Source organism: Carcharhinus amblyrhynchos, chromosome 6, assembly GCF_965287045.1.
Source record: "Carcharhinus amblyrhynchos chromosome 6, sCarAmb.v2.hapA, whole genome shotgun sequence".
Classification (NCBI taxonomy): domain Eukaryota; kingdom Metazoa; phylum Chordata; class Chondrichthyes; order Carcharhiniformes; family Carcharhinidae; genus Carcharhinus; species Carcharhinus amblyrhynchos.
Window position 1 is genome coordinate 105,551,437 of NC_137329.1, and position 11,224 is coordinate 105,562,660.

Here is an 11,224-nt window from a genome sequence, read left to right on the forward strand (position 1 = left end):
GTGGGAGGAAACCAGAGCACCCGGAGGAAACTCACGCAGACACTGGGGAGAATGTGCAAACTCCACACAGACAGCCACTCAAAGCCGAAATTGAACCTGCAACGAAGCAGCAATGCTAACCACTGTACCACCGTGCAGCCCCAAATGACAAAGGCTTTCCCCTGATCGGTTTGAGCGAGCTGTGAACACAAATCTGAATAGTGAAAGAACAATATCACAGATGTTACTGTAAAAACTGCAGATGCTGGAAATCTGAAATGAGAATGAAAAGGCTGGAAATAGTCAGGCAGTACCTGTGAAGAGAAACAGAATTAACGCTGAGACAGAATTTAATTCAGTTCATCGTGGCAGGAGACATAGTAGCCGGGTCCACTTCGTCATGGGAGAGGCCACAAGCCAGGCTTCACGTGGTGGATAAACCCCTTGTGATTAAGTTGGATTGGGAATGGGCCTACCTGGAACACCTGCCCACTCGCGTAGGAATTTCAATGAGGTTCATTATGGAGCCAATTGATGCCAATTATCCCTGAATTTAGTGGTGGCTCAGGGACCAAATGCGAGTGGCATGGCTTTTGTGTGCCTCCCAACATTTCCTGTCAGGTTTATTTGCAGTCTTCCAGAGAGAGTCTCCTCTTTCAAAGGAATTTAGTGCCCGGTCAACGGATCTGGAATTAGAAATGTGGGCACCACTGAAAGTCACCCTCAGCTCTTGTCTCGCAACATCATTGCCCCCCTACTCCTGACACCCGCCTCCTGCCCCTTTCACCACGCCTGTCACCATACCCCGTCCCCCATCTCGCTCCCAGTTAGGCTCAGGGATCCAGTACCAATTCCTTGTGAAATCCCTTCTGCACTACCAGTCATGGCCACTGCTCTCAGCGGCACTGCCGGCAATGGAGAACTACAGGCCTCTGAATGGCTGGCAGCTCTCAGCAGGCAGAATTTCCACCTCTGGTGTCCTAACTGCTAGAGAGGGGCCATTGTTGGCCAGTAACGTGCCTGATTCTCAGTTAATTCAGTCAGGCCTCTCCCACAGAAACGAGGTAGGTTTCCCACCAATTCTACAACAAATGGGTGGGAGAAGCATCAGAAACATAAAACTCCACCCTCTGTTTCTCTCCACAGCTGCTGCGTCTCCTATTCCTTTCATTTTGGCTTATCCTACCAAATGGGTTCAATTGTACTGGAGAAGTAAAAATATGCCTAATGGAACAAAGGGAGCAGTTTATTATAGCACATTAAAAAAAAACACACAACTTTGAAGCTATCTGCTACCCGACAACTGTGAAATAGACCATAAGATATTTCTTACTCTAAGCTGAATATTTCAGATCAAATATATTACAAAATCAAAAGAATGTTTTCTTTAACTGATCTTTCTGAGTTGTAGAAGACTGTCTCCAGTGCCACCTCCTCATATTTTAATGTAATTTTTCAATTGTATCAGATCACTGCCAACAAGATCCATTGAATGTCTAAATTTTCAAATTAATTATGCCCAATTATTGGATATAAAAAGGTTCTAATTAATTGAAAAAAAAATGACCTGATTAGAAAGAGCCAATGTGGATTTGCAAAGTGTAACTCACGCGTAACCTACACTATTCCAATATCATCCATATGTCATATGGATAATACTGAAATAGTGTCGGTTAGATGGGCTTTAGATTGGTTTCACAGGTTGGCGCAACATCGAGGGCCAAAGGGCCTGCACTGCGCTGTAATGTTCTATGTTCTATGTTTTATGTCTTACAAAGCCTGTTCAAGTTTTTGAGAAGATAACTAACATGATAGATACAATACAGCCTATACAAGTTACTTCTTTGGGCTTCCACCAGGTAAGTGACAAGATTCTGCATAAATGTTGACAGAAATAAGAGCGTGTGGAAGTGGAAGTGATCTATTGGTTTGAATGTGGAATAGTTTCGGAAGAAGGAGACAGAACACTGATAATGGGTATCTATTCACATTGGTGTCTATAACTAGTGCTGTTCCCCAGTGTTCAATCTGTACTCACGTCACAGTCTTTCACTATACCTATAAATGAAGTAGACAAAGGAATATCAAGATAAAAATCTAATTTTGTTGACGGCATGCAATAACTGACAGTGATGTTATAGAGCAGATGAAAGCAGCAAGTTACAAAATGACTGAAACAGATTAAGTGAATGGGCAAGTGTAGCACATGGAATTTAATATGGCAAAGTGTAAAGCCACCCATTGTGGACCCAGAAAAGATAGATTAGAAAAATAATCTAAATAAAAAAGATTTGCATTTAGATAACACCTTTATTGCAGCTTAATCCAGGATAGTCAGCATGGATTCGGGAAGGGTAAGTCTTGCCTCACAAATTTGATTGAATTCTTTGAGGAGATAACTAAGTGTGTCGATGAAGGTAGAGCAGTTGATGTCGTTTACATGGGTTTTAGTAAGGCGTTTGATAAGGTTCCCCATGGTAGGCTCATGAAGAAAGTAAGGTGTGGGATAGAGGGAATTTTGGCCAATTGGATAAGTAACTGGCTATCTCATAGAAGACAGAGGGTGGTGGTGGATGGAAAATTTTTGGACTGGAGACCAGTTACCAGCAGTGTACCACAGGGATCAGTGCTGGGTCCTCTGCTATTTGTGATTTTTATCAATGACTTGGAGGAGGGGGCTGAAGGGTGGGTTAGTAAATTTACTGATGATACCCCCAAGATTGGTGGAGTAGTGGATGAGGTGGAGGGCTGTTGTAGGTTGCAAAGAGACATTGATAGGATGCAGAGTTGGGCCGGAAAGTGGCAGATGGAGTTTAACCCTGATGAGTGCAAGGTGATTCATTTTGGTAGGACAAATTTGAATGCGGATTACAGGGTCAACGCCAGTGTTCTGAGCAATGTGGAGGGACAGAGAGATCTTCATATCCACAGGTCTCTGAAGGTTGCCACTCAAGTGGATAGAGCCATGAAGAAGGCCTATAATGTGTTAGCATTTATTAACAGGGGGTTTGAGTTTAAGAGCTGTGGGGTTATGCTGCAACTGTACAGGACATTGGTGAGACCACATTTGGAATATTGTGTGCAGTTCTGGTCATCTGACTATAAGAAGGATGTGGAAGCATTGGAGAGAGTGCAGAGGAGATTTACCAGGATGCTGCCTTGTTTGGAGAGTAGGTGTTATGAGGAAAGGTTGAGGGAGCTAGGGCTTTTCCCTTCAGAGCGGAGGAGGATGAGAGGCGACTTAATAGAGATTTATAAGATGATGAGGGGGATAGATAGAGTGGACGTTCAGAGACTTTTTCCTTAGGTGGATGTTGCTGTTACAAGGGAGTATTACTATAAGGTTCATGGTGGGAGATATAGGAGGGATGTCCGAGGTAGGTTCTTTACTCAGAGAGTCATTGGGGTGTGGAATGGACTGCCTGCTGTGATAGTGGTGTTGGACACTTTAGGAACTTTCAAGCGGTTATTGGATAGGCACATGGAGCACACCAGAATGATAGTGAATGGGATGGCTTGATTTTGATTTCGGACAAAGCTTGGCACAACATCGAGGGCCGAAGGGCGTGTACTATGCTGTACTGTTCTGTGTTCTATTTTCTATGTACATCTCATGACCGCCAAACATCTTAAGCACTTTACAGCCATTGAAGTACTTATGAATGTCATCACTGTTGTAATGTAGGAAACCACAATTGTCAATTTCCACACAGCAAGGTCGCACAAACAGCAATGTGGTACATAAATTGATCTGGTGGTTTTGAATGAGGGATTGGGACACAGATGATCACCTTCCTATTCAAAATTGTCCCATGGGAAACTTTTACACTACCTGAGAGTGCAGATGGGGCCTCGACTTAATGTCTTCTCCATCAATACTGCACTGGAGTGTCAGCCTTGATCTTTGTACTCAACTGCTGGAATGGGACTTGAACCTGGAACCTTCAGATTCAGAGGAAAATTGAGCTGCAGCTGACACATGAGGGGTAATACTAGGACCAAAGGGTGAGGAGGGCGATCCAGCTGTCAAAGTGCAGAAATTACTAAAAAGTAATGGATGGGCACACAAATAATTTAAAGGGTTAATGGAATTTCTCAAAAGGGCTTTGGAAACAATGGGGTGGAAGTTTTTTTTATTATTCATTCGTGAGACATGGGCATTGCTGGCTGGCTTGCATTTATTGCCCATCCCTAGTTGCCCGAGGGCAGTTGAGAGATAAACCAGGATGCTGTGGCTCTGGGGTCACATGTAGGCCAGGCCAGGTAAGGATGGCAGATTTCCTTCCCTGAAAGACATTAATGAACCAGATGCATTTTTCCGACAATCGACAATGATCATCAGTAGATTCTGAATTCCAGATATTTTTTATCGAAGTCAAATTCCACCATCTATCGTAGCGGAATTTGAACTTATATTCGAATCCCCAGAACATTAGCTGAGTTTCTGGATTAATAGTCTAGCTATCCCGCTAGGCCTTCCTGTGCAGAGCCCTGGTTAGAATGCATTTGTTATTCTGCATCTAATTCTGAGCACTGCACATCAAAAAGGGTAAATTGGTCTTGGAGGGGATCCAATACAGATTCATCAAAAGGGTGAAATGATGATAACAGGTTGTACAGACTAGACTGTGGGGGCGATCTTACTGAAAACATTCGAAATGCTGAATTAGCGAGAAAACGGGAAAGTTTCAGGCTTGTTCTGTCGGTGATTTTTTTCTTTGAACAGAAAAGATTAAAGAGTCATTAAATGGAATAAGTTTAAGTTCAGGTTGAATAAAAGGTTTGAAACTGAGATTAATCGATTAATCTCGAACTCAAACTGAGATTAATAGATTTTGTTAGGCAAAGTTACAGTACCCAAATCGATAGATGGTATTAAGATACAAATGAGCTATTGTTCAAATGAATAGCAGAACTAGTCAATCTCTTGATATCCACAAGTTCCATGAATTTAGGCCAATACAGAACCATAGGACCTGGATTTTAAATGTATATGCACCACTTTGCAAGACAGCAAAGGTAGTGCAAAATAGTTCAACTTACATATTCCCAAGATGCTTTTATCTTAAGCAGCATAGTTCTAGTGTACATATCGGAAATGTAAATGGCTGATCTCTGCATATTCACAGTGAGGGAACTTTGCTCCCCCACAAGGGTGTATGTGCCAAAGGGTTTTTTGCAATCTGTTGTCAAAATAGAGAGCTCCTGTGCAGAGCCAGGCAGTGAGTGATTGTTCATGAGGAAGTTGAAGGGGATTTTGGCAACACCTTTTATAAGCTACTCCAAGCTGAGAACCTCTGGAGCAGTTCTGCAGCGACTGCACCGTGATGTTTCGGAGATCATGGTGATAGTGGGCGCTTGTAGTTGGTGCCAATTCCAATGTTGTGCTATTGATACGATGCGACAAGTCAGATCTCAAAAGTGAATTATATATCGAGTTAAAAGCTTAATCAAAAGTAGGTTGAGGAGGTTGGTTGAAGAATTCCGTATATTCGCAATTTTGCTATCACGTTGATTTGAGGACCTGCATAGCCTACTGGCATTTTTTATGCGACCATATCCCCATGTGCGCACAGTTATGGACATTATAGAAAGTAAAGTATGATATAGTTTATTAATTAGTGTCACAAGTAGGCTTACATTAACGCTGCAATTAAGTTACTGTGAAAATTCCCTAGTCACCACACTCTAGCACCTGTTTGGGTACACCGAGGGAGAAATTAGCATGGCCAGTGCACCTAACCAGCACATCTTTCAGACTGTGGGAGGAAACAAGAACACCCAGAGGAAACCCACACGGACGTGAGGGAAAGGTGCAGACTCCACTCAGATAGTGACCCAAGCCAGGAATCGAACCAATGTAGGCAAAGCTTGGTTCCATGTGAAAACAGAGTTTCCAACAAATCATCGTTTTGAATGATGGCATCAATTAAAGAATATAGTGCGTAGAAGACACTATGTCAAGTCTTCTTACTGGAATTTACTGGAGTTCTATGAGGATGTGTCTAGGGCAGTCGATAGAGGAGAGCCGGTGGATGTGGTCTTTCTAGATTTTCAGAAGGCGTTTGACAAAGTGCCTCACAAGAGGTTATTGCAGAAGGTCAAGTGTCATGGAGTTGGGGGTAGGGTGTTAGCGTGGATAGAGGATTGGTTGTCAAATAGGAGGCAGAGAGTGGGGGTCAACGGGTGCTATTCGGATTGGCGGATGGTGACTAGTGGAGTGCCCCAGGGGTCGGTGCTGGGGCCTCAGCTTTTTACCATTTATATAGATGATCTGGAGGAGGGAACCGAGTGTAGAGTGTCGAAATTTGCTGATGACACCAAGATTGGGGGAACGGCAAATTGTGCGGAGGGTGTGGAGAGTCTGCAGAAGGATCTAGATAGGCTGGGCGAATGGGCCAGGAAATGGCAAATGGAATTTAATGTTGGCAAGTGTGAGGTGGTCCACTTTGGTAGGAAGAATGGTAGGAAGGACTATTACTTACGGGGCGAAAAACTGCAGCAGGCGACGGTGCAGAAGGACCTCGGGGTCCTTGTGCATGAGTCGCAAAAACCCAACTTGCAGGTGCAGCAGGTGGTCAGGAAGGCGAATGGGATGCTGGCCTTCATAGGGAGGGGGATTGAATATAAAAGTAGGGAGGTCTTGCTGCGGCTATATGGGGCATTGGTGAGGCCGCAGCTGGAGTACTGTGTGCAGTTTTGGGCGCCGCACCTGCGCAAAGATATTTTGGCCTTGGAGGGAGTGCAGAGGAGGTTTACTAGGCTGATACCGGAGTTGAGGGGGTTGAGCTATGAGGAGAGGCTGAATAAACTGGGCTTGTACTCATTAGAGTTTAGAAGAATGAGGGGAGATCTCATTGAGACGTATAAGATGATGAATGGGATGGATAGGATAGAGGTGGAAAGACTCTTCCCGCTCAAAAAAGACAGTAGGACTAGGGGGCACAGCCTCAAGATAAAAGGGGGGCGGTTTAGAACGGAGTTGAGGAGGAACTTCTTCACTCAAAGGGTGGTGAATCTCTGGAATTCTCTGCCCGTTGAAGTGGTGGAGGCTGCCTCGCTAAATATTTTTAAGACGCGGGTTGATGGGTTTTTGATAAGAGAGGGGATTAAGGGTTATGGTGAGAGGGCGGGAAAGTGGAACTGAGCCGCGACAGATCAGCCATGATCTTATTGAATGGCGGGGCAGGCTCGAAGGGCTAGATGGCCTACTCCTGCTCCTATTTCTTATGTTCTTATGTTCTTTCCACTGGCTACCTGATCTAAGTACAAAAAGTGTGTTTAGAGCCATTCTAGATCTTGCTGATGCAGTATTCTCACATTGGGCAATTCCACAAAGCAATTAAAGAACTGAGAACAAGTTTGGGACTACCGGTCACATCTTTAACTATTTGAGAATTTTTTAACACTTCAGACTGAGGTTTTTGTACAATGGAACTTACTGCTTCACAGGTTTCCTGTTCTTCTCTAAGTTACACAATTTTAACAACTCGATATGACCCCTGTCTTACAGGAAAAGAACCAAAGAGGTGTTAGGAAGCTTCTGACCTGAACCACGTTTTCAAGTTAATACTAAGCTAAATGCAAGAAAGCTACTTGTGGGGAATTTTTATTTTCTGTTTTCTGAGCCTTTCTCAAGCAGCGGGAAACTCCACTTGTTACAGACTTGTTGAATATCCCCTGAGGATCACTTACATGTCAGCATTTTCATGGTTTACTCTTTGCACAGTAGACATCCCAGATCACAACTGAGATTTAACTCTTTGCCCTCCACAGTCTTGAGTTTTTGGTGCACATCAAAAATTCACTGAAATTCGAATGGCACGTGGAGTTCCTGTGATTGTCAATCAAGTTGCCCCAGTCCAGTATCACAACTTAAAATATATTCCATATCGGAGACCGGTTATGCGAGTTATTCTCGTATAAAAGCAAAATACTGCAAATGCTGGAAATCTGAAATAAAAACATAAAATTCTGGAAATATTCAGCAAGTTTGGCAGCATCTGTGGAAGGAGGATCAGAGTTTATGGATTCTCCAATCCCGTCACGTCTGGCACAGATTGTTCTGATCCTGGAGAATAGCGTGTGGAATTAAAAATCAGTTTCGCTCCCTGCACCGAAAGGTTTGTAACTCTCCTGGCTCCTTTCTAATGGCGCAAACCAGATCATGCCCAGAAAGGGCACAAAGCCGACTTGTATGAGATTAACTGGATTTCAATTCCATGACTGACTTGGCATACAACCCACTGCCCCCATCCTCCCCCCCCCACCCCCCCAGCCCCCCCACCACCCCCCAAAATGCTCCCACCTCTCTGGTGAGAGATCACCAATGGTCTCCAGTCTCCACTAGCGGTGACCTGGTGCAATGGTCACGCAATGGGCGGCTCTGGATCTGCTATCTATTCCCGTAATTCATTGCACAATTGTCACTTAAGTTTTAAATTTATTTTACTTATTTATTAGTGCCATTGAAGCCCTTGGGTGTCTGGGGGCATAGCTGGGCGGTGCCCACCTGGCACACTGGTAGTGGCCACCGGACACCCCAGCAGTGGCCACTGGACACCCCGGCGGTGCCAGTTGTGCACCTTCGGTGTGCCAGTTAGGCACTGCCAGTGTATGCCAGGGCAGTTCCAAGGGGCTGGGATCTGAGTGGGGGACATGAGGAAGCAGAGGGGCAGGGAAACTGGGGGTTCTGAGGGTGAGACTATGCGACAGGGGTGTGATGGGGTTGGGGGAGGGTGGTGTGCAGGGATGTTCAGTAAGTGCCATTTGACAGCTCTATCAATGAAACTTTCCATCACTCTGATGATAATTGAGAGCAGGCTGATGGGGTGGTAATTGGTTGGGGTGGATTTGTCCTGCATTTTGTGGACAGGACATACCTGGGCAATTTTCCACATTGCTGAACATAAGAACATAAGAAATAGGAGCAGGAGTAGGCCATCTAGCCCTTCGAGCCTGCCCCGCCATTCAATAAGATCATGGCTGATCTGAAGTGGCTCAGTTCCACTTTCCCGCTTTCTCCCTATAACCCTTAATTCCCTTGCCTACCAAAAACCTATGTACCCGTGACTTAAATATATTTAGAGAGGTAGCCTCCACCACATCAATGGACAGAGAATCCCAGAGATTCACCACCCTTTGAGTGAAGAAGTTCCTCCTCAACTCCGTTCTAAACTGCACCCCCCTTATCTTGAGGCTGTGCCCTCTAGTCCTGTTGTCCTTTCTGAGCAGGAAGCATCTCTCTATCTCTACCCTATCCATCCCCTTCATTATCTTTTACGTCTCTATAAGATCCCCCCTCATCCTTCTAAACTCCAGCGAGTACAGACCCAGTCTATTCAGTCTCTCTTCATAGTCCAACCCCCTCATCTCTGGTATCAGCCTAGTGAACCTCCTCTGCACTCCCTCCAAGGCCAAAATATCCTTGCGCAAGTGCGGCGACCAAAACTGCACACAGTACTCCAGCTGCGGCCTCACCAGTACCCTGTACAGTTGCAGCAAGACCTCCCTGCTTTTATATTCTATCCCCCTCGCTATAAAGGCCAGCATCCCATTCGCCTTCTTGATCACTGCTGCACCTGCAGACTGGGTTTTTGTGACTCATGCACAAGGACCCCCAGGTCCCTCTGCACCGTAGCATGCTGCAGCTTTTCGCCCTTTAAATAGTAATCCCTCCCACTATTATTTCTGCCAAAGTGGATAACCCCACACTTGCTAACATTGTACTCCATCTGCCAGGTCCTCGCCCACTCGCTCAGCCTATCCAGATCCCTCTACAGACTTTCCACATCCTCCGCACAATTTGCTTTTCCACTCATCTTTGTGTCATCAGCAAATTTCGACACCCTACACTCAGCCCCCTCCTCCAGATCATCTATATAAATGGTAAATAGCTGAGGCCCCAGCACCGATCCCTGCGGTACTCCACTAGTTACCAACTGCCAATCAGAATAGTACCCATTGATACCAACTCTCTGCCTCCTATTAGACAGCCAATCCTCTATCCACGCTAACACCTTACCCCCAACTCCATGCACCCTAACCTTCTGAAGCAACCTTTTGTGCGGCACCTTATCAAACGCCTTCTGAAAACCACATCCACCGGTTCCCCTCTGTCTACTGCACTAGTCACATCCTCATAGAATTCCAATAAATTTGTCAAACACGACTTCCCCTTAACGAATCCGTGCTGCGTCTGCTCTATCAAACAATTCTTCTCTAGGTGCCTCGCTATTTCTTCTTTGATGACGGATTCAAGCATTTTTCCAACAATAGACGTTAAACTAACTGGCCTATAATTCCCTGCCTTTTGCCTGCTACCTTTTTGAACAGTGGCGTAACATTAGCCATTTTCCAATCTTCCAGCATTTCCCCGGAATCCAGCGAAGTTTGGTAAATAATCACTAAGGTGTCGACTATCACCTCTGCCATTTCCTTCAGAATCCTAGGATGCATTCCATCCGGTCCTGGGGACTTGTCCACCATCAGTCCCACTTGTCGATCAAGCACTACCTCTCTAGTGACAGTAATCACATTCAGGCCCTCAACTCCTACCATCCTTCTATCTTTAATATCCGGCAAACTATTCGCGTCCTCCTCTGTGAAGACCGAGGCAAGAAACTTATTTAAGGCCTCAGCCATTTCCTCATCTCCCACCACTAAATCCCCCCTCTCATCCTCTAAGGATCCAACATTCACTCTAGCCAGCCTCCTCCTCTTTACATATTTGTAAAATCTCTTACTGTCCTTTTTTATATTTAGTGCTAGTTTAGCTTCATAGTCTATCCTTCCTTTCTTTATCAACTTCTTGCTGGGTAAATGGCAGCATTGTAACTGTACTGGAACAGTTTGGTTAGGGGCATGCCTAGTCTGGAGCACAAGTCTTCAGTGCTGGAATATTGTCAGGGCCCATAACCTTTGCAGGATCCAGTGCCTTCAGCCATTTCTAGATATCTTCTGGAGTGAATTGAATTGGCTGAAGACTGGCACTTGTGATGCTGGATACCTCATCCACTCAGCACCTCTAGCTGAAGTTTGAGCAAATGCTTCAGCCTGGTCTTTTGCACTGATGTGCTGGGCTCCTCCGTCATTGAGGATGGCAACATCTGTGGAGCCCCCTCCTCCAGTGAGTTGTTTAATTGTCCACCATTCACAACCAGATCTGGCAGGACTGCAGAAGTTTGATCTAATCTGTTGCTTATGGGATCACTTAGCTCTGTCTATTGTATGCTGCTTCCACTGG